General features: G+C 44.4%; 1 protein-coding gene across 12 annotated transcripts in view; it reads left to right on the plus strand.

Moving 5' to 3' along the window:
• Positions 1–1,054: 1,054 nt before the first annotated feature.
• NRCAM (neuronal cell adhesion molecule) overlaps positions 1,055–22,932 on the plus strand; it is a 327,854-nt gene continuing 305,976 nt past the window's right edge. For 5 of the 12 annotated variants that reach the window (XM_063927298.1, XM_063927305.1, XM_063927301.1 and 2 more), the window contains exon 1: positions 1,055–1,324. The gene's annotated coding sequence lies outside the window, so the exon portion shown is untranslated. The remainder of the gene's footprint in view (positions 1,325–22,932) is intronic. The other 7 variants (XM_063927308.1, XM_063927306.1, XM_063927307.1 and 4 more) reach the window with 2 other exon arrangements.

Genomic DNA, 22,932 nt, shown 5'->3' on the forward strand with positions numbered 1-22,932 from the left:
GTCAAACCAGGAACGAAACGGGCTGAGCTGATCGCAGTCTAGGAGTAGGTCTGGAGCTACTCAGAAACTGCAAGAAAATATTTATTCGCAATTCTGCTAATCTTTCGTTCACAATTCTGCTAAGCTAAAATACACTCCCAGAGGGCGGCGGCCTAGCGTGTGCAATGCTGCTAAAATCTGCTAGCGAGCGAACAACTCGGAATGAGGGCCATTGGTAGAATAATTCAATTAAAAAACATAACCCACTAGAGACAACGCAGTGGGTAGGTAATAGCGCAATGGGCACATTAAAGAATCGGGCAGCAGGCAGATGACAGGAAAGATAAATATATAAGGGAAAGAGATGTGCTATATGAGGATGAAACACTCAGACCTTTCCCCAGTACATTACTGCTAGCCTGTAATAAATTCAGAACTCTTATTTATTTATTACCAGTTATTTATATAGCACACACATATTCCGCAACGCTTTACAGAGAATATTTGCCATTCACATCAGTCCCTGCCCCAGTGGAGCTTACAATCTATATTCCCTAACACACACACGCACGCACGCACGCACGCACGCACGCACACACACACACACACACACACACACTACAAACTCCGCACAGTTAGGGCTATGGTGGGAATCGAACCCATGACCTCAGTGCTGTGAGGCAATAATGCTAAGCATTACACCATCCGTACTGCCCAAACTCTTCATTATTTGTAAATAAATTCAGATGTCTAAATACATTCGTAAATAAATGTTAATACTAGTGTCTGTAAAAGGAAATACAGTATCCGTTAGCTAACATCAGTGTGCCGAGGACCCGTGCTGTTCTGTGGCTGCTCTGTATATAAAATAACAGGTATCACCTCTCAGCACACAGCAGCGCTGGCTGGCTAAAAGAAAGTTACTTATTACAGTAAGTTCAATTCTCCCGAGACAGCCAGAAAAGCTCAGTTACTGCTCTAGGTGGGTAATTAGCTGTATATGATGGGAGGCGTCTGTGGGGGGCGCTGGAGCGCGCTTTGACTCGGGTACCATCCCGCGGGAGCGCGCTCACTGCCTGTCTCCTCTCCCCGTGCAGGTGGGCGGGCGCGCGCCTCGCTGTTGCGGGTCTGGCTGATGCCCTGCGCGCTCCCGCTTCTTGGAGGGAGCCGGGCGTCGGGGGCGCGCTGAGGATGCTGCTGCTGGTCTGATCTGAAGCTGCGGATAGAGAGAGGCTGCTGCTGCTGAGTGAGAGTGTGTGTGAGCGGCGCTCCGGCGGACAGAGCAGCATCACATACACCCCGCATCCTCCTAGCCGGCAGCGGAGCTGAGCATCCTGCAGCAGAGGTAAGCCGGGGATGCGTAGAGCCGCTGTGTGCACCTGCATAGGCAGCCGTGGAGCTGAGCCTGTGGGTGGGGAGCTGAGCTGTCAGTGCCACTAGCAATCTTCCCCCTCGGGGCTGAGGCTGAGCTGCTGCCCGGCAACACATGCATCCTGCAGTAATCGGTTTATGTCTGAGCGAGCTGCTGAGCACGGAGCTGCTGTCACGTCCACGCCGTCTCTCACCTCCCTGACGCCCGCACGGAGGAGACTGCTGCCCGGGAAGTTTCATCATTCCGGCGCTGGCTGCAGTGGAAGCCGTGGCCCGGGCGCTCTCCCCTCCGTGCCACCTTCTTATGCTGTGTAACCTGGCCCCGCTTCTCCTATAGGAGACGTTCCCGGACCTAGGTGCCCACGGGGGGCTGGGGACATTAATTCTCACTGATGGATTAGTAAATGTGAGGGATATCCGAGGGGACATTGCCCAGCTACTTGTAGCCAGCTGCTAGATGTACCCTCAGCCTCAGCGCTACCTAAGAGCGGCAGCAGCAGCCACACTGCCCCCAGTGCTGCCAGCTCCCCTCCCCCTAGCCTTCAGGGGATTATTATTACTACTACTAGTGATGCCCATAGCACTTCCCATACTGTCAATGGAGATCCCAATTGTTCATTTCCGAAATTGATGCTGCACCTGGTCTCCCCATGACAAGGTGCAATTACACCCCCACTCCCACCCATTACAAGCTGCATTTAAAATATACATTTAATGTAAATATAAGAAGATAAAGAATTAATGTTAATTTACTGATACCCTGGGGAGGTTACTAAGGATTTGTATTTACAACAAAATATGGAGCTTGAGGTAAAACCACCAGCAACAACTGCTGTATGTGTATATTCCTAATGGCTTCATTTTCTCCCAGTAATTACCGTCACTATGGCAGATATTCATTTTACAGTTTATTTATGTCTGCCCTTTAGTTTATGGCTTTATAAAGGTTATTGTTGATTGCCTGAGGACACGGAGGCACTATGTTGATATGCTCATGTATTGTGTGAGACATAGCTGTCAGTGCTGGGCTGATTGTGGCTGGACGCTGTATGTTATAGAGCAATTATAAGCTGTTTTCATGAGATAGGCATAAAGTATTATACAGTATATACACATTTACAATGTTGGCAATAAAGTAATAACCCACATTTACAGTGTTGTAATATTTTAGGGATTTTGTATCTGGTCTTCGGTGTTGTCAAAGCATTGTGCAGAAAGGGATGGCATCACTTCTGGTGCTACTGTAACTGCATGTAGGTGAATATGTGTAATCAGAATCGCTATTCATTTTGTGTTATCATTTCTATATAAGCTCATTATTTGCAGGATCTCATCTTCTTGTTCAGTCAGTTATGTCTCACTTTACCTCCATTTTCTACACTACTTTATTTGCAGACTGGTGACACTAATCCATACTTGCCTACCTGACCCTCTCCATGAGGGAGAAAATGCTCTGTTCCTGGACTTTCCTGGTAATGTATGATTGTCATCATCTGAGGTGAAACACCTTTCTTATCAATTACCCAGCTCACCACAGGTGATGGCAATCATACATTATCAGGAAAGTCCAGGAACAGAGCATTTTCTCCCTCATGGAGAGGGTCAGGTAGGCAAGTATGCACTAATCCCATAGAAGTAATACTGTATTACGTGGCGTTGCAATGTAGAAATTATGTTTTACCAAATAGAATAGAATTGTACCTGTCTGCTACAATAAACAGGTTTACGCTTTATATAAAAGTTTGTTGCATACTTGCCTACCTGACCCTCTCCATGAGGGAGAAAATGCTCTGTTCCTGGACTTTCCTGGTAATGTATGATTGCCATCACCTGTGGTGAGATAGTTAATTGATAAGAAAGGCGTTTCACCACAGGTGATGTCAATCATACATTACCAGGAAAGTCCAGGAACAGAGCATTTTCTCCCTCATGGAGAGGGTCAGGTAGGCAAGTATGGTTTGTTGAAAGCAGTTTGATGAAGACATTTTCAATACTATGACATGCAGCTGTGTCAGGTACAAAGAATCAGACCTCTCTTTAATAAGACGTAACACAATTGTCTGTAGAAATGTAGATTCATGCTTAACAGAAAATAAAACGTGGAACATTTATTGCATCAAAGTTGCTCCTCAGACAGCGAGTGTAGCAGTTAGTTGTGACATCATAGCCAAGCGCCATACTCCGTCTGTAATACTGACTTGGAAGAGAATGTCGTACAGTATATACAGTGCATCCGGAAAGTATTCACAGCGCTTCACTTTTTCCACATTTTGTTATGTTATAGCCTTATTTCAAACTGGAATAATTTAATTTTCCCCTCAAAATTCTACACACAATACCCAATAACGACAACTTGAAAAAAGTTTTTTGGGGATTTTGGCAAATTAAAAATAAAAAACTAAGAAATCACATGTACATTAGTATTCACAGCCTTTGCCATGAAGCTCAAAATTGTGCTCAGGTGCATCCTGTTTCCACTGATCATCCTTGAGATGTTCCTACAGCTTAATTGGAGTCCACCTGTGGTAAATTCAGTTGATTGGACATGATTTGGAAAGGCACACACCTGTCTATATAAGGTCCCACACTTGACAGTGCATGTCTGAGCACAAACCAAGCATGAAGTCAAAGGAATTGTCTCTAGGCACAAATATCTGCTGCTTTCAAGGTCTCAATGAGAACAGTGGCCTCCATCATCTGTAAATGGAAGAAGTTCTGAACCACCAGGACTCTTCCTAGAGCTGGCCAGCTCTCTAAACTGAGTGATCGGGGGAGAAGGACCCTAGTCAGGGAAAATGGAGTAAACACTTAGCCGGCGCTGTTAAGTTGTTTCCTTATTCTTATATCCTCCTTGAACTTCCACTTTTTAAGTCCAAGTTCACCAAAAGGAATTTGAACAAAGGTGTATATATAGTGAAATACCGTTTAATACATATCAATCATAAACATAAAAACATGGGGGGTAATTCCAAGTTGATCGCAGCAGGAATTTTTTTAGCAGTTGGGCAAAACCATGTGCACTGCAGGGGAGGCAGATTTAACATGTGGAGAGAGAGTTAAATTTGGGTGTGGTGTGTTCAATCTGCAATCTAATTTGCAGTGTAAAAATAAAGCAGACAGTATTTACCCTGCACAGAAATAAAATAACCCACCCAAATCTAACTCTTGCTGCACATGTTATATCTGCCACCCCTGCAGTGCACATGGTTTTGCAGAACTGCTAAAAAATTTCCTGCTGCGATCAACTTGGAATTACCCCCATGAAATTGTATTCAACCCAAAGCCTATGGTAACATGTAAGGCAGGTGATTACCAGATGGAACGGAACTGCGGCCAAACAGTTCCTAACAGCGTTTTGGTTTAATGAGAGGATTCCAGATAGCCTCGTCACCACCTCGGCTTTTGCACGCTGATCACCGGTAGTTCTCTCCGCATTCCTTGCTGCCACAGAGCTCACCAACGCGTTTCCACCTCGATCTGGTGTCTTTATCAAGGTATCAAGTCGAATCGATGGCAGCATCATTTTGTGGAAATGTTTTTCAGCGTCAGGAACTGGGAGACTAGTCAGGAAAGAGGAAAAGATGAATGCAGAAATGTACAGAGACATCCTGGATGAAAACCTGCTCCAGAGCGCTCTTCACCTCAGACTGGGGCGACTGTTCATCTTCAGTAGGACGACGACCCTAAGAACACAGCCAAGATATCGAAAGAGTGGCTTCAGACAACTCTGTGAATGTCTTTGAGTGGCCCAGCCAGAGCCCAGACTTGAATCAGATTGAACATCTCTGGAGAGATGTGAAAATGGCTGTACACCAACATTCCCCATCCAACCTGATGGCACTTGACAGGTACTGCAAAGAGGAATGGGCGAAACTGCCCAAAGATAGGTGTACCAAGCTTGTGACATCATATTCAAATAGACTTGAGGCTGTAATTGCTGCCAAAGGTGCATCAACAAAGTATTGAGCAAAGGCTGTTAATACTTATGTACATGTGATTTCTTTTTTATTTTTAATAAATTTGCAAAAATCTCCAAAACACTTTTTTCACGTTGTCATTATGGGGTATTGTGTGTAGAATTTTGAGGGAAAATTGAATTTAGTCCAGTTTGGAATAAAGCTGTAACATAACAAAATGTGGAAAAAGTGAAGCGCTGTGAATACTTTCCGGATGCACTGCAGCTGCTGGTTTCAGCACCTTCATGTCAAAGGCCAACGTTCCCTGTGGGGGTGCCACAGGATGAATGACATTATGTTAATTATTCACTGTTGTAGGCACCCCCTATCTTTTGTTGCCCTAGTCAGCTGCCTAGGTTGCTTGATTGTAACCCTTGGCAGGTATTGCGTAAAGAGGCTGAAAAAGCAAATAGGAATTTTTGTATGCAGAAACTGCCATTACTGACCAATAGCGCCTGCAGTCAGGTAACCAGTGATTCAGGGTAATCTTATTGTTTAATTATTGTTGTTTTCTTGTCTGAAGCTTTGTAATATGCGTTGCAGTAATTGATATAAAGTATGAACAATATGCCATTCCACACCATAGATTGCAGTATTATATATGAAGCGTGAACAATATGCCATTCCATAGCACAATAACGTGCATATTTATCAAAAATGTTTTTTTACTAAAATTAATGTGAAATTTTTCACATTATTTTAGAATCACGTAAATGTACTAAAGGGCATTTGGAGGAGAATTAGTAAAATTCTCCCCCAAGGCCTTAAATTTGCATTTCTTTAATAAGCAGATCGCACTTCCCATACTTGGTGGAGACCGTGGTCTGACGCTTAAAAAGTTGGAAGCTCGATGGATTTATCAACTTGACACCATTGCACCACGTGGACTTAACGAGAACAATACGCTTGGAATCTTCCAATTATATACTTGTATGTCTCTTATGTTTATGTAATATTATGCCGACTGGGTTATGCTTTCTGGGCTCCAGTAGGCCTCTATAATATAACATCGATTTTGGTCATCAGTATAATATATTGGTTTTTAATTTTGGTATTGTTCATGCTGTGTAGTTTAGTTACTGAACCAATCTAATACTGATGACCAAAATGAGGTTGCTGTGTTAATATGTTATTTATTGTTTGTCATGTGCCGGTGGAACGCAAGCTTCCTGGGACAGTGTGACTTCCGGTCACATAGTCCATGGCGTCTTCCGGTCCCGGCAATCTAAGTGATGCAGCATATGTGCAACGCCCTGTGGCTGCTTTCTGTGCATGCCATTGAGTGGTGTTTGACTTCCGGGAAGGTGGTGCAGCGTTACCTGGCTGCGTGGAATGCAAGCCGAGGAGCGAGGTGCCTACTTCCGGTTGGTGCGGCTTCCGATTACCGGAGCCGAGCCACTTCTCGTCTATACAAAAGTCGGTGCCCAGCAATACCTTATTAGATACAAGGATTTTGAGCACTCTTTGCCTTATACACATGTTTATGGTAGTGCTGGGTGTAATAGAATTTAATAGCTTTCACTATATCTATATATATTGAGCATACTTTATATATTAATGGTGTTTCATGTGGACTCTGTACTCTATATAGGTGATAACTATTGCACAACTGCTGATTGATGAATTAGTCAATGAAACAATTGTTGCTTAGATTGAGAGGTATATAAGGGGGCCTATCAGGCAGTGTTAGTATGTCTCCTGTTTCAATGCTGTGAGGATGTCCTGGATACTTGTCTTGACAAAGACCCATGTAGGGTCGAAACGTTGACTGCTTATGGATTTATGATGACTTAATAAATACCTTTTTTGATTTTAAAGTTTCGTGAGTGCCCTCAATTGGTCGTAATGATCCATTGGACATTTATATATATATGCTTTAAAATACCAAATAAGTGCTAAGACTGCCTGTTCTTATTGGGAATTGAACTAGATTTACCAGTGTAATGGTAATGAAAGCAGCTATCCTCAGGGGTGGTATTCAGTATACCAGTTGTTGGGATCCCGGCGCACAGTATACCGGTGCCGGAATCCTGACAACCGGCATACCAACACCTTTTCTCCCTCTTGGGGGTCCACGCCCCCCTGGAGGGAGAATAGATATCGTGGCGCACCTAGCGTGCCACCGTGCCCGCAGCGTGGCGATCACAGCGAGCCCGCAAGGGGCTCATTTGCGCACGCCCTGCTTCGGCAAGCCGGAGGTATGGATCCCGGCGCCGATATGCTGGCTGCCGGGGACCCGGCAGCTGGCAACTCATACTACACCCATTCTCAGGTATAATCTCTCTGCCAGCAAGTGACAAAAGTAAAATTTATGTGAAAAAGAAGGTCCCGAGGAGCGTTTTTTTTGTATTAATAATGGCTTACACCATAACCAATTATAGACTAAACTTTATTACATATCAGTTTGAGTGTGAAAGGAACAGATGCTTTTTGAAGAACGCTGAATATAATAACATAAAATTAAAAAAATATATATATTAAAATGTTAACATTGAATTACATGAAAAGTATATTTTCTCTTGTAAATTTTAACCTGTTAATAACCCATTCCTAGGAGCTTCAGGTATACTTGAAATACTCCAAACGAAATAGCGAGAATCACCCATTGCGTTTCATCATTCCTGACTTTTTCAGGGTGTTTTATAGGTCAAATGGTAAATGGAAAAAGAAAATGTGTCTCTTGTAAGAACTGCAGTTAATATGTGGACTTGCAATCTGCCACTATGTTCTCTATTATAGGGCTTGAAGGTGATTTAGGCACGGCTTTAAACATTGATGAATACTTTTAGAGCCAAAGAAAAACAGTATTAAATAGAAGTAAGGAAATTCCTTTTCCTGTAAGAACAGCAATTAATTGTGGACTTGCAACCTGCTACTAGATTTTCTATTAAAGACTAGGGGGGTCATTCCGACCCGATCACTCGCTGCAGTTTATCGCAGCACAGAGATCGGATTGGAACTGCGTATGCGCCGGCGCATGCCAGCCGTCGTTGCCTAGCGATCGCCTCTGAGGCAGAGGCGGTCGCTGGACGGGAAGGGGGATGGACGGCGGCATCAAGCCGCCGTTTAGGGGGCACGGTCCGGCCAAGGCAGACGTGGCCGGACCGTTGGGGGGGGGCCCTCGGCGGCTGCGTGACGTCACACGCAGCCGCTGCGACCCGGGGCAGTGAAGAGGTTCTCCCGGTCAGCCGCAGGAGCTGCGCTGGCTGGGAGTAACTCCTGAGATGCAAAATCATTGCCGCTGACAGGTCAGACATGGAGGAGGGGAGGTGGACTCAGAGGGGGGATGCAGCTCTGTCTGTCACAGGGTATAGAGGCTCTTACAGAGGCTATAAGAGATGTTCTGCATATTCCTGATAAGGTGTCAGAGGAATGTGAGGAATCTTATTTTAATGTAAAAAAGAAGTCCTCAGTCACTTTTCCTGCTTCTAAGGAATTGAATACCCTGTTTGAAGAACCATGGGTTAATCCTGATAAGAAGTTTCAGATCCCTAAAAAGTTACTCTCATCTTTTCCTTTTCCTCTGGAGGATTGGAAAAAATGGGAAAATCCACCGATAGTGGACGCATCAGTCTCTAGGCTGTCACGTAAGATTGTATTGCCTGTTCCTGGTGCAGCCTCCCTGAAAGACACGGCTGATCGTAAAGTTGAGAGTACTCTCAAATCATTGTACACATCTGCTGGGGTGGCCCAAAGACCCACTATTGCATGTGCGTGGAACACTAAAGCCATTGCTAAATGGTCAGGTAACCTAATTGAGGGGTTAGATTCCTTGTCTAGGGGGGATGTTGTCTTACTCCTGCAGCATATATAGGACTCTGCAAACTTTATGGTGGAAGCCATAAAGGAAATAGGCGTGCTTAACGCACTCACCACCGCTATGGCAGTGTCGGCACGCAGGGGCTTGTGGCTACACCAGTGGAGTGCTGACGTGGATTCCAGGAAAAGCGTGGAAAGCCTACCATTCACAGGAGAGGCCTTGTTTGGAGATGAACTAGACAAATGGATCTCCACAGCTACTGCGGGTAAGTCTGCGTGTCTTCATTCCGCAGCTTCCCCAACCAAGAAGACTTATTCAGCTTCTCAGTTACAGTCCTTTCGAACGCCCAAGTTCAAGGGCAATTCCAGAGGTGCTTCTACATCCTCCAGCGATGCACGAGATAAACCACGTAAGCCAGCAACTGCAGGTGCTCAGGAACAGAGTCCAGGCTCTGATTCCTCAAAGGCTTCAGCGTGACGATGAACCGCAATGTCTGGATGGCTGTCAGGTGGGAGCCCGACTACAATTCTTCAGTCAAATGGTCAAGCTTGTGACAGGATTCCTGGGTCATCGTTCTTATTTCCCAGGGCTACAGACTGGAGTTCCAAGAGCTCCCACCTCACAGATTCTTCAAATCAGGCTTGTCAGTTTCACGAGAGGCAAGTATAACTTTACAACATGCCATCCAAAAACTGGTACAGACTCACGTCATTGTTCCAGTTCCACCTCATCAGCTAAACAAGAGGTACTATTCCAACTTGTTTGTAGTACCGAAACCGGACGGTTCGGAAGACCAATTTTGATCCTAAAGTCGTTGAACCCGTACTTGCGAGTGTTCAAATTCAAGATGGAGTCTCTGAGAGCGGTGATCTCAGGTCTGGAGGAGGGGGATTTCCTAGTGTCTCTGGATATCAAGGATGCATACCTTCAAATTCCAATCTGGCCGCCTCATCTGGCTTATCTACGGTTTGCACTGCAGGTCTGTCACTACCAGTTGTAGTACTTTGACCTCTCCACGGCACCGAGGGTGTTCACCAAGGTGATGGCAGAGATGATGTTTCTACTATGCAAACAGGGAGTGAACATAATTCCGTACCTGGACGATCTCCTGATAAAAGCACCGTCCAGGGAAAGGTTGCTGGACAGCATTGCTCTCTCAACCAAACTTCTCCAGGATCATGGGTGGATTCTGAACCTTCCAAAATCTCACCTAGAGCCAACACAGAGGCAAAAGGTGTTCCTACCGTTGAAAAAGGCATTAGTAATCCAAGTCGAGAGACCCGCAGGCGGTGGCGGTAGACGCCATGACGACTCCATGGGTCTATTAGATGGTGTACGTGTTTCCTCCACTTCCTCTGATCCCAAGAATTCTGAAGAGAATAAAAAGGGAAAATGTTCAAGCAATTCTAATTGTTCCGGACTGGCCCAGAAGGGCCTGGTACGTGGACCTTCTGGAGATGCTCCTCGAAGATCCGTGGCATCTACCCCTTTGCGAGGATCTTCTGCAACAGGGCCCATTCGTCTATCAGGACTTACCGTGGCTACGTTTGACGGCTTGGAAGTTGACCGGCTGATTCTAGCTAGGAGAAGAATCCCTAACACGGTTGTCCCGACTATGATCCAAGCCAGGAAGGGGGTAATGCTAAACATTACCATCGTATTTGGAAGGCATACGTCTCTTGGTGTGAGAGCAGAAAAATTTCTGCAGTGGAATTCCATCTAAGACGTTTCCTACTTTTTCTACAAGCAGGAGTGGATGTAGGCCTTCGTCTGGGCTCCATAAAAGTCCAGATTTCGGCCTTGTCCATTTTCTTTCGAATGAGGTCAGAGCTGAACTCAGAACTCGTCAGCAATTTCTTCCTAAGGTGGTGTCTGTGTTTCACATCAACCAACCTATTGTGGTCCTGGTTGTCACCGACGGCTCTGCTACTTCAGAGTCTTTGGATGCTGTGAGGGCTTTGAAGGTGTATGTGAAAAGAACAGCTCCTCACAGAAAATCGGACTCGCTGTTTGTTCTTTCTGATCCCAATAAGATTGGGTGTCCTGCTTCAAAGCAGACTATTGCACGCTGGATCAGACTTACTATCCAGCATGCTTATTCCACTTCTAGTTTGGCATGTCCAAAATCTGTACAGGCCCACACCACTAGCTCGGTGGGCTATTCCTGGGTGGCTGCCAGGGGTGTCTCGGCTTTACAGCTCTGCCGAGCAGCTACTTGGTCAGGTTCGAACACATCTACAAGTTTGATACTTTGGCCTCTGAGGACCTTCAGTTTGGTCAATCAGTTCTGCAGGAACCTCAGCACTCTCCCACCCAGTTTGGGAGCTTTGGTATATCCCCATGGTACTAAATGGACCCCAGTATCCTCTAGGATGTAAGAGAAAATAGGATTTTAATTACATACCGGTAAATCCTTTTCTCGTAGTCCGTAGAGGATACTGGGCGCACGCCCAGTGCTTCGTTCTTCCTGCACTGTTACTTGGTTAAGTAATGTTGGTTCAGCTGTTGCTGTTCCTGTTTCAAGTTTGGTTAGCTTGGCTTCCCTCTTGTTGTGTGTGCTGGTTCGGAATCTCACCACTATCCTTATCTATCCTTCTCTCGAAGTATGTCCGTCTCCTCGGGCACAGTTTCCTAGAGTCTGGTAGGAGGGGCATAGAGGGAGGAGCCAGCCCACACTATCAAATTCTTAAAGTGCCCATGGCTTCTAGTGATCCCGTCTATACCCCATGGTACTGAATGGACCCCAGTATCCTCTACGGACTACGAGAAAAGGATTTACTGGTAGGTAATTAAAATCCTATAAAAAAAAAAGTGAAAGAGAAATTAGCAAGGTCTTGGTTGCAAAAAGGCATCCAAGCGGATGCCACCTCCATACAGCACAACCTTTGCCATGCTCAGTTGGCTGGACGGGCATCGGTAAGTATCACTGCCACCTCTATGTGATACTGATTGCGGAGACAGCTGATTTTCCTGGATTGGCGCAAAATTGAATTGCACCAGTAATTATGTATCCACCGCTGCAACTTGTATCAAGTTGGATACTTACTCATTGGGGGCCATCCGGCCTCTGATGATGAATAGGCCCTTAATAAACTGCAAGTGATTGAAATTCACTGTAGAAAGCTTCATTTTTCCTTTCAGTTTTGCCAGAAAGTAGGATAATTATTACACCCTTTAGAAGGGTGTTCTATTTAGGACTAGTAACTTATGTTTTTAAACTATAGCACCATGAGCCAGCTTTCATTTGCATGTAAAACATTGCATGTCACATTGATGGCCAAGCAACTAATTGGTTAAAAGACAACAATATGAGGATTTGCATACGAATGTGTGCACTGTGCTCTAATGTTTGCAGAAAAGACTGACTATAGAGTGCAAAAGTTTGCCAGTAAAAGTAAATGGAAGAGCTGTTTTTGTATTCTCTGCAGATGCTACCCAAGTGCAAACACCTTTTTTTTGTACTCTTTTTGTTAAGTACACAGATCTGTAGCCCTCCTGTGCTAGGTCATTTCCACTAACCTTTATATGTCTGAGTTTACAGAATAAGATCAAGCTTGCAATTTACACTCATGTTCAGTAAGGTGACTTCATGTCAAATTATATATTACCTCAGTAATTCAAAACAAAATATGACGTCACTTCTCTGTGCTCTTTTATCACTTGAAGTTATAAACAGCACTAAACTAATTGATATTTAGTTTAGAAAGAAGCTTTATGAAAATGCCACGATAAACCCAGGGGCTTTGCATCTGAATAGACAGCAAATTTTTCCTTATTGTTCTCTAGTCTCCTTTATGTTGAACATTTCCATTTCTTTTTTTTTTTTTTCATTCTCTACTTGAACACTTGCCTGGAGAATCGTGACTGAAAAACAAGATATCTTTGTCTCCATGCTATAGTGCTCAGTTGCTGCAATCACCGCCCAAGAACCAGGAAGGGTGCTGAATAGTTAGTAACACTGAAGTAAGAGCAGGACAGGAATAAAAGCCATTAGCCTGGTGTAGACTGGGGAATACTGTGGGAGGTCATGAGCTATGAAAGATGTCATGAATCTGAAACCATTTGCAGTGGGCTAGCTATTCAAACAATGCAGCATACATCATTTTGTCTGATAATATTTCTCATGCTTTCTCACACTCTCAGTAGACACATGGAAGGAACACTTTTTTTTTTTCTTTCAGCGATAAGGAAAAACAATGTATTCTATTCTTTTGCTCAGACATCACAGCGTGCCTTTGATTACTTCTACTTGGGCAACATACAAGCCATTACGTGGCTTAAAAAACTCCAAGCTATTTTTGTGGCAGCGAGTTGTCCATCGGCAGAAAACAGACGGTGTTTGTGTGCTGGAGCTTGTGCAGCTAACACCACTGTTCCTCTTGTAATTACGGTTAGGTTACAAACTTTCACTAACTGAAGATGTATATCGAGGGGATTTGTAACAATATTCTGTAAGGTAGATTAAAGCTGGTGCGCTGCTTTATGTCCACTCCTTGAACACTGGGCAAAGCCTTTTCATTCATTTATCTCAAAAGAAATGGGCCAGATGAAGAAAAAAAAGTGAACAAAGACTGTCTGTTTTGCGTGTCCCACTTGCTGGGCTGTTGTCTTTCTCCTTTTCTCTGGAGGAAGGGTAGAGTTAGGTCAAAGTTGAAGAAAACTGAAAGGACATTGAAGCCTGACTGTTGAAATGTGAATGATATGGTGTGAGTGCGAGTGTGTGTGTTCACTGGAATTTTTTCCAACGGTGGGTACTTGTGGTGACAGATGGCACAGCAGCAGCAGCAGCATACAAGAATGCACTCGGCATGTCTCACACTGACATGAGCTTCTAATCTGATGAATGCAGCTAGTTACCATATCCTACGCGTTGTCCAAAAAGAACAAGAAAATAGCAAACAATATGAGTGCATCACTCATGACAGTCACTGTTTGGCTGCCTTCTATGACCTCGCACTAGGAAAATGAAGACCAGTATTGTAATAAGTACATTAAAGACAGGCAGTTGATGGTTTCTGTAATGTATCCAATTACGGGTACTGTAACTGCCTCTAGAGATCACAACAGTTTGTTGTGATGTAAATCTGTCCTGGTCTTTTGGTAAACTAATTTGGCATGCCTACATTGACTATGTCAACGTTTATCATTTTGATGCTGATGAAAGGTCAACATGATTAGAATGTCGACAAAACATTGATATTCTGTTGATAGTCTGCAAGAGCCAACATGTTCTTTGTCGACATTTCAACATGTCTACTTTGTCGATATTATAAACGTTGATATTATAACTACATTACCTTTTCCTAATATTAAGGTTTGATTTGCCTTTTTTTCCCTGGAAGTCTCTACAGTGGAATAATTTCTGCCTTTCACTCATACGTTTTTATGTACAATTGTTATTTGTTATTTTCACGGTGTGGCAGAATGTGTTCATGTACATATTTTTCTAAAACGCCTACTTTTACAACCCTGAGTATTACATTACATTGATAAAGTCATTGGGGGTCATTCCGAGTTGTTCGCTCGCAAGCTGCTTTTAGCAGCTTTGCACACGCTAAGCCGCCGCCTACTGGGAGTGAATCTTAGCTTATCAAAATTGCGAACGAAAGATTAGCAGAATTGCGAATAGACACTTCTTAGCAGTTTCTGAGTAGCTCCAGACTTACTCGGCATCTGCGATCAGTTCAGTGCTTGTCGTTCCTGGTTTGACGTCACAAACACACCCAGCGTTCGCCCAGACACTCCTCCGTTTCTCCAGCCACTCCCGCGTTTTTCCCAGAAACGTAGCGTTTTTTCACACACTCCCATAAAACGGCCAGTTTCCGCCCAGAAACACCCACTTCCTGTCAATCACATTACGATCACCAGAACGAAGAAAAAAACCTTGTAATGCCGTGAGTAAAATACCTAACTGCATAGCAAATTTACTTGGCGCAGTCGCACTGCGGACATTGCTCATGCGCATTAGCGACTAATCGCTCCGTTGCGAGAAAAAAATAACAAGCGAACAACTCGGAATGACCCCCATTGTACCGCACACATTAACAAAATACACTTTTTATGCACAAGTGAAAACTGACTGTTATGTCATGCTGGAGGTGGGCAAGCCAGATGCAGAGGCATTAGTGAGGACAGGGCATTATTATTAACACCACTGTTTGCAAGTAAACCCTAATGTACAGCACATTAAAGGCTGTATATTACTGAAAGAAGCAGTACCTGACAGTTATACAGACTGACCTTGCAAAAATGCACATTGTGGATTGGTCTATTCATATACAAGGACAGGGACAGTGTTGCCACAGGAACTGAGTCAAAGCTTTTTGACGTTTCTCAGGTCCCATGTGGATACTGTGCTACAGATGTAAGAGTCTATAATAGGATGGAGCGGTAATACTTCACATTGTAAAAGTGCTGAAGTGAAATGTCACAGGCTAACCCAGACCAATGTTTCTGATCTCCTTGGTTCAATTCAGAAAATATAAATTTTTGGATACTGGTCTTGTGAGGTTGTGAAGCAGCCATGTACGAGCAGGAGCATGTTCACCCCGTGGCAACATCATGCTACCACCTTTCAGTACATTGGCTTTGAATGATCATATGAGCCCAGTGTCACTGATATGAAGAGCCATATCTGGTGCCAGTGATGCCACAACACAAGTGCCTTTGGATAAATGTAAAAAACGAAGCTGCTTATGGTCTTCACATTTATCAGCCCATGTTTCCCTTACACCTAAGAGCACTCATAGGAGCTCAGATATGTCCAGGACTTTAGCTTGAAGGTTTAGCCATTTATCCCAAGCCCTTGTAGGCAGTAGATGGAGAAAGGTGTAAATATTGACAGCAACACAATTATAAAACGTACATATAGTCTGCGCAACAAGAAGAGGGGTAGAATCCAGAGACTTGGAGATGTGACTGATTAGGTCAGTATCCATTCAAAGAAGAAAAGAAATATGCCTGTGCTCGGTTATACCCATATTGTACATGGCAATATTGATGCCATATATGTATACAAAGCAGAAATACTTTTGTTATTGGCACTAACACTAGTACTGCACATCTTGATATCTAGTAACTAAAATAATCTGGATTTTTTTCATAGCTTGATCAAAATATTTAATCTTGCAGCTGATTGTCAATGGACCCCAATTCAGCATTTATGCTTAATACAGCGGTAAATTGCAGTTAAGTGCAGTCACCTCTCAGGTACAGAGGGTACAGATGGTACCTTATAATCCACACCCAGCTAGACTTTATATAACCTTTATTGAAAGCAACCATATCAACACTAGACAACATTTTTAAAACAAAACAAAAGAAAGACAGTATGTCACACTCATTTTTACTAGAGATGAGCGGGTTCGGTTTCTCTGAATCCGAACCCGCACGAACTTCATGTTTTTTTCACGGGTCCGAGCAGACTCGGATCCTCCCGCCTTGCTCGGTTAACCCGAGCGCGCCCGAACGTCATCATGACGCTGTCGGATTCTCGCGAGACTCGGATTCTATATAAGGAGCCGCGCGTCGCCGCCATTTTCACACGTGCATTGAGATTGATAGGGAGAGGACGTGGCTGGCGTCCTCTCCATTAGAAATTAGATTAGAAGAGAGAGAGAGATTGTGCAGAGTCAGACAGAGTTTACCACAGTGACCAGTGCAGTTGTTGTTAGTTAACTTTTATTTATTTTAATATAATATATCCGTTCTCTGCTATATCCGTTCTCTGCCTGAAAAAAAACGATACACAGCAGCAGCCAGTCACACAGTGTGACTCAGTCTGTGTGCACTCAGCTCAGCCCAGTGTGCTGCACATCAATGTATAAAAGGCAAAGCTTATAATAATTGTGGGGGAGACTGGGGAGCACTGCAGGTTGTTATAGCAGGAGCCCCCAGGAGTACATAATATTATATTAATTTAAAATTAAACAGTGCACACTTTTGCTGCAGGAGTGCCACTGCCAGTGTGACTAGTGGTGACCAGTGCCTGACCACCAGTATAGTAGTATATTGTTGTATGTATTGTATACTATCTCTTTATCAACCAGTCTATATTAGCAGCAGACACAGTACAGTGCGGTAGTTCACGGCTGTGGCTACCTCTGTGTCGGAACTCGGCAGGCAGTCCGTCCATCCATAATTGTATTACAATATATACCACCTAACCGTGGTATTTTTTTTTCTTTCTTTATACCGTCGTCATAGTGTCATACTAGTTGTTACGAGTATACTACTATCTCTTTATCAACCAGTGTACAGTGCGGTAGTTCACGGCTGTGGCTACCTCTGTGTCGGCAGTCGGCAGGCAGTCCGTCCATCCATAATTGTATAATTATTATAATATATACCACCTAACCGTGGTTTTTTTTTCATTCTTTATACCGTCATAGTGTCATACTAGTTGTTACGAGTATACTACTATCTCTTTATCAACCAGTGTACAGTGCGGTAGTTCACGGCTGTGGCTACCTCTGTGTCGGCAGTCGGCAGGCAGTCCGTCCATCCATAATTGTATTATTATTATAATATATACCACCTAACCGTGGTTTTTTTTTTCATTCTTTATACCGTCGTCATAGTGTCATACTAGTTGTTACGAGTATACTACTATCTCTTTATCAACCAGTGTACAGTGCGGTAGTTCACGGCTGTGGCTACCTCTGTGTCGGCAGTCGGCAGGCAGTCCGTCCATCCATAATTGTATTATTATTATAATATATACCACCTAACCGTGGTTTTTTTTTCATTCTTTATACCGTCGTCATAGTGTCATACTAGTTGTTACGAGTATACTACTATCTCTTTATCAACCAGTGTACAGTGCGGTAGTTCACGGCTGTGGCTACCTCTGTGTCGGCAGTCGGCAGGCAGTCCGTCCATCCATAATTGTATTATTATTATAATATATACCACCTAATCGTGGTTTTTTTTTCATTCTTTATACCGTCGTCATAGTGTCATACTAGTTGTTACGAGTATACTACTATCTCTTTATCAACCAGTGTACAGTGCGGTAGTTCACGGCTGTGGCTACCTCTGTGTCGGCAGTCGGCAGGCAGTCCGTCCATCCATAATTGTATTATTATTATAATATATACCACCTAACCGTGGTTTTTTTTTCATTCTTTATACCGTCGTCATAGTGTCATACTAGTTGTTACGAGTATACTACTATCTCTTTATCAACCAGTGTACAGTGCGGTAGTTCACGGCTGTGGCTACCTCTGTGTCGGCAGTCGGCAGGCAGTCCGTCCATCCATAATTGTATTATTATTATAATATATACCACCTAACCGTGGTTTTTTTTTCATTCTTTATACCGTCGTCATAGTGTCATACTAGTTGTTACGAGTATACTACTATCTCTTTATCAACCAGTGTACAGTGCGGTAGTTCACGGCTGTGGCTACCTCTGTGTCGGCAGTCGGCAGGCAGTCCGTCCATCCATAATTGTATTATTATTATAATATATACCACCTAACCGTGGTTTTTTTTTCATTCTTTATACCGTCGTCATAGTGTCATACTAGTTGTTACGAGTATACTGCTATCTCTTTATCAACCAGTGTACAGTGCGGTAGTTCACGGCTGTGGCTACCTCTTTGTCGGCAGTCGGCAGGCAGTCCGTCCATCCATAATTGTATTATTATTATAATATATACCACCTAACCGTGGTTTTTTTTTCATTCTTTATACCGTCGTCATAGTGTCATACTAGTTGTTACGAGTATACTACTATCTCTTTATCAACCAGTGTACAGTGCGGTAGTTCACGGCTGTGGCTACCTCTGTGTCGGCAGTCGGCAGGCAGTCCGTCCATCCATAATTGTATTATTATTATAATATATACCACCTAACCGTGGTTTTTTTTTCATTCTTTATACCGTCGTCATAGTGTCATACTAGTTGTTACGAGTATACTACTATCTCTTTATCAACCAGTGTACAGTGCGGTAGTTCACGGCTGTGGCTACCTCTGTGTCGGCAGTCAGTCCGTCCATCCATAATTGTATTATTATTATAATATATACCACCTAACTGTGGTATTTTTTTTTCTTTCTTTATACCGTCGTCATAGTGTCATACTAGTTGTTACGAGTATACTACTATCTCTTTATCAACCAGTGTACAGTGCGGTAGTTCACGGCTGTGGCTACCTCTGTGTCGGCAGTCGGCAGGCAGTCCGTCCATCCATAATTGTATTATTATTATAATATATACCACCTAACCGTGGTTTTTTTTTCATTCTTTATACCGTCGTCATAGTGTCATACTAGTTGTTACGAGTATACTACTATCTCTTTATCAACCAGTGTACAGTGCGGTAGTTCACGGCTGTGGCTACCTCTGTGTCGGCAGTCGGCAGGCAGTCCGTCCATCCATAATTGTATTATTATTATAATATATACCACCTAACCGTGGTTTTTTTATACCACCTAACCGTGGCAGTCCGTCCATAATTGTATACTAGTATCCAATCCATCCATCTCCATTGTTTACCTGAGGTGCCTTTTAGTTCTGCCTATAAAATATGGAGAACAAAAAAGTTGAGGTTCCAAAATTAGGGAAAGATCAAGATCCACTTCCACCTCGTGCTGAAGCTGCTGCCACTAGTCATGGCCGAGACGATGAAATGCCAGCAACGTCGTCTGCCAAGGCCGATGCCCAATGTCATAGTACAGAGCATGTCAAATCCAAAACACCAAATATCAGAAAAAAAAGGACTCCAAAACCTAAAATAAAATTGTCGGAGGAGAAGCGTAAACTTGCCAATATGCCATTTACCACACGGAGTGGCAAGGAACGGCTGAGGCCCTGGCCTATGTTCATGGCTAGTGGTTCAGCTTCACATGAGGATGGAAGCACTCAGCCTCTCGCTAGAAAACTGAAAAGACTCAAGCTGGCAAAAGCACCGCAAAGAACTGTGCGTTCTTTGAAATCCCAAATCCACAAGGAGAGTCCAATTGTGTCGTTTGCGATGCCTGACCTTCCCAACACTGGACATGAAGAGCATGCGCCTTCCACTATTTGCATGCCCCCTGCAAGTGCTGGAAGGAGCACCCGCAGTCCAGTTCCTGATAGTCAGATTGAAGATGTCAGTGTTGAAGTACACCAGGATGAGGAGGATATGGGTGTTGCTGGCGCTGGGGAGGAAATTGACCAGGAGGATTCTGATGGTGAGGTGGTTTGTTTAAGTCAGGCACCCGGGGAGACACCTGTTGTCCGTGGGAGGAATATGGCCGTTGACATGCCAGGTGAAAATACCAAAAAAATCAGCTCTTCGGTGTGGAGGTATTTCACCAGAAATGCGGACAACAGGTGTCAAGCCGTGTGTTCCCTTTGTCAAGCTGTAATAAGTAGGGGTAAGGACGTTAACCACCTCGGAACATCCTCCCTTATACGTCACCTGCAGCGCATTCATAATAAGTCAGTGACAAGTTCAAAAACTTTGGGTGACAGCGGAAGCAGTCCACTGACCAGTAAATCCCTTCCTCTTGTAACCAAGCTCACGCAAACCACCCCACCAACTCCCTCAGTGTCAATTTCCTCCTTCCCCAGGAATGCCAATAGTCCTGCAGGCCATGTCACTGGCAAGTCTGACGAGTCCTCTCCTGCCTGGGATTCCTCCGATGCATCCTTGCGTGTAACGCCTACTGCTGCTGGCGCTGCTGTTGTTGCCGCTGGGAGTCGATGGTCATCCCAGAGGGGAAGTCTTAAGCCCACTTGTACTACTTCCAGTAAGCAATTGACTGTTCAACAGTCCTTTGCGAGGAAGATGAAATATCACAGCAGTCATCCTACTGCAAAGCGGATAACTGAGTCCTTGACAACTATGTTGGTGTTAGACGTGCGTCCGGTATCCGCCGTTAGTTCACAGGGAACTAGACAATTTATTGAGGCAGTGTGCCCCCGTTACCAAATACCATCTAGGTTCCACTTCTCTAGGCAGGCGATACCGAGAATGTACACGGACGTCAGAAAAAGACTCACCAGTGTCCTAAAAAATGCAGTTGTACCCAATGTCCACTTAACCACGGACATGTGGACAAGTGGAGCAGGGCAGGGTCAGGACTATATGACTGTGACAGCCCACTGGGTAGATGTATGGACTCCCGCCGCAAGAACAGCAGCGGCAGCACCAGTAGCAGCATCTCGCAAACGCCAACTCTTTCCTAGGCAGGCTACGCTTTGTATCACCGCTTTCCAGAATACGCACACAGCTGAAAACCTCTTACGGCAACTGAGGAAGATCATCGCGGAATGGCTTACCCCAATTGGACTCTCCTGTGGATTTGTGGCATCGGACAACGCCAGCAATATTGTGTGTGCATTAAATATGGGCAAATTCCAGCACGTCCCATGTTTTGCACATACCTTGAATTTGGTGGTGCAGAATTTTTTAAAAAACGACAGGGGCGTGCAAGAGATGCTGTCGGTGGCCAGAAAAATTGCGGGACACTTTCGGCGTACAGGCACCACGTACAGAAGACTGGAGCACCACCAAAAACTACTGAACCTGCCCTGCCATCATCTGAAGCAAGAAGTGGTAACGAGGTGGAATTCAACCCTCTATATGCTTCAGAGGTTGGAGGAGCAGCAAAAGGCCATTCAAGCCTATACAATTGAGCACGATATAGGAGATGGAATGCACCTGTCTCAAGTGCAGTGGAGAATGATTTCAACGTTGTGCAAGGTTCTGATGCCCTTTGAACTTGCCACACGTGAAGTCAGTTCAGACACTGCCAGCCTGAGTCAGGTCATTCCCCTCATCAGGCTTTTGCAGAAGAAGCTGGAGGCATTGAAGAAGGAGCTAACACGGAGCGATTCCGCTAGGCATGTGGGACTTGTGGATGCAGCCCTTAATTCGCTTAACAAGGATTCACGGGTGGTCAATCTGTTGAAATCAGAGCACTACATTTTGGCCACCGTGCTCGATCCTAGATTTAAAGCCTACCTTGGATCTCTCTTTCCGGCAGACACAGGTCTGCTGGGGTTGAAAGACCTGCTGGTGACAAAATTGTCAAGTCAAGCGGAACGCGACCTGTCAACATCTCCTCCTTCACATTCTCCCGCAACTGGGGGTGCGAGGAAAAGGCTCAGAATTCCGAGCCCACCCGCTGGCGGTGATGCAGGGCAGTCTGGAGCGACTGCTGATGCTGACATCTGGTCCGGACTGAAGGACCTGACAACGATTACGGACATGTCGTCTACTGTCACTGCATATGATTCTCTCAACATTGATAGAATGGTGGAGGATTATATGAGTGACCGCATCCAAGTAGGCACGTCACACAGTCCGTACTTATACTGGCAGGAAAAAGAGGCAATTTGGAGGCCCTTGCACAAACTGGCTTTATTCTACCTAAGTTGCCCTCCCACAAGTGTGTACTCCGAAAGAGTGTTTAGTGCCGCCGCTCACCTTGTCAGCAATCGGCGTACGAGGTTACATCCAGAAAATGTGGAGAAGATGATGTTCATTAAAATGAATTATAATCAATTCCTCCGCGGAGACATTGACCAGCAGCAATTGCCTCCACAAAGTACACAGGGAGCTGAGATGGTGGATTCCAGTGGGGACGAATTGATAATCTGTGAGGAGGGGGATGTACACGGTGATATATCGGAGGGTGAAGATGAGGTGGACATCTTGCCTCTGTAGAGCCAGTTTGTGCAAGGAGAGATTAATTGCTTCTTTTTTGGGGGGGGTCCAAACCAACCCGTCATATCAGTCACAGTCGTGTGGCAGACCCTGTCACTGAAATGATGGGTTGGTTAAAGTGTGCATGTCCTGTTTTGTTTATACAACATAAGGGTGGGTGGGAGGGCCCAAGGATAATTCCATCTTGCACCTCTTTTTTCTTTTCT

Source organism: Pseudophryne corroboree, chromosome 6 (genome assembly GCF_028390025.1).
Source record: "Pseudophryne corroboree isolate aPseCor3 chromosome 6, aPseCor3.hap2, whole genome shotgun sequence".
NCBI classification, from domain to species: Eukaryota; Metazoa; Chordata; class Amphibia; order Anura; family Myobatrachidae; genus Pseudophryne; species Pseudophryne corroboree.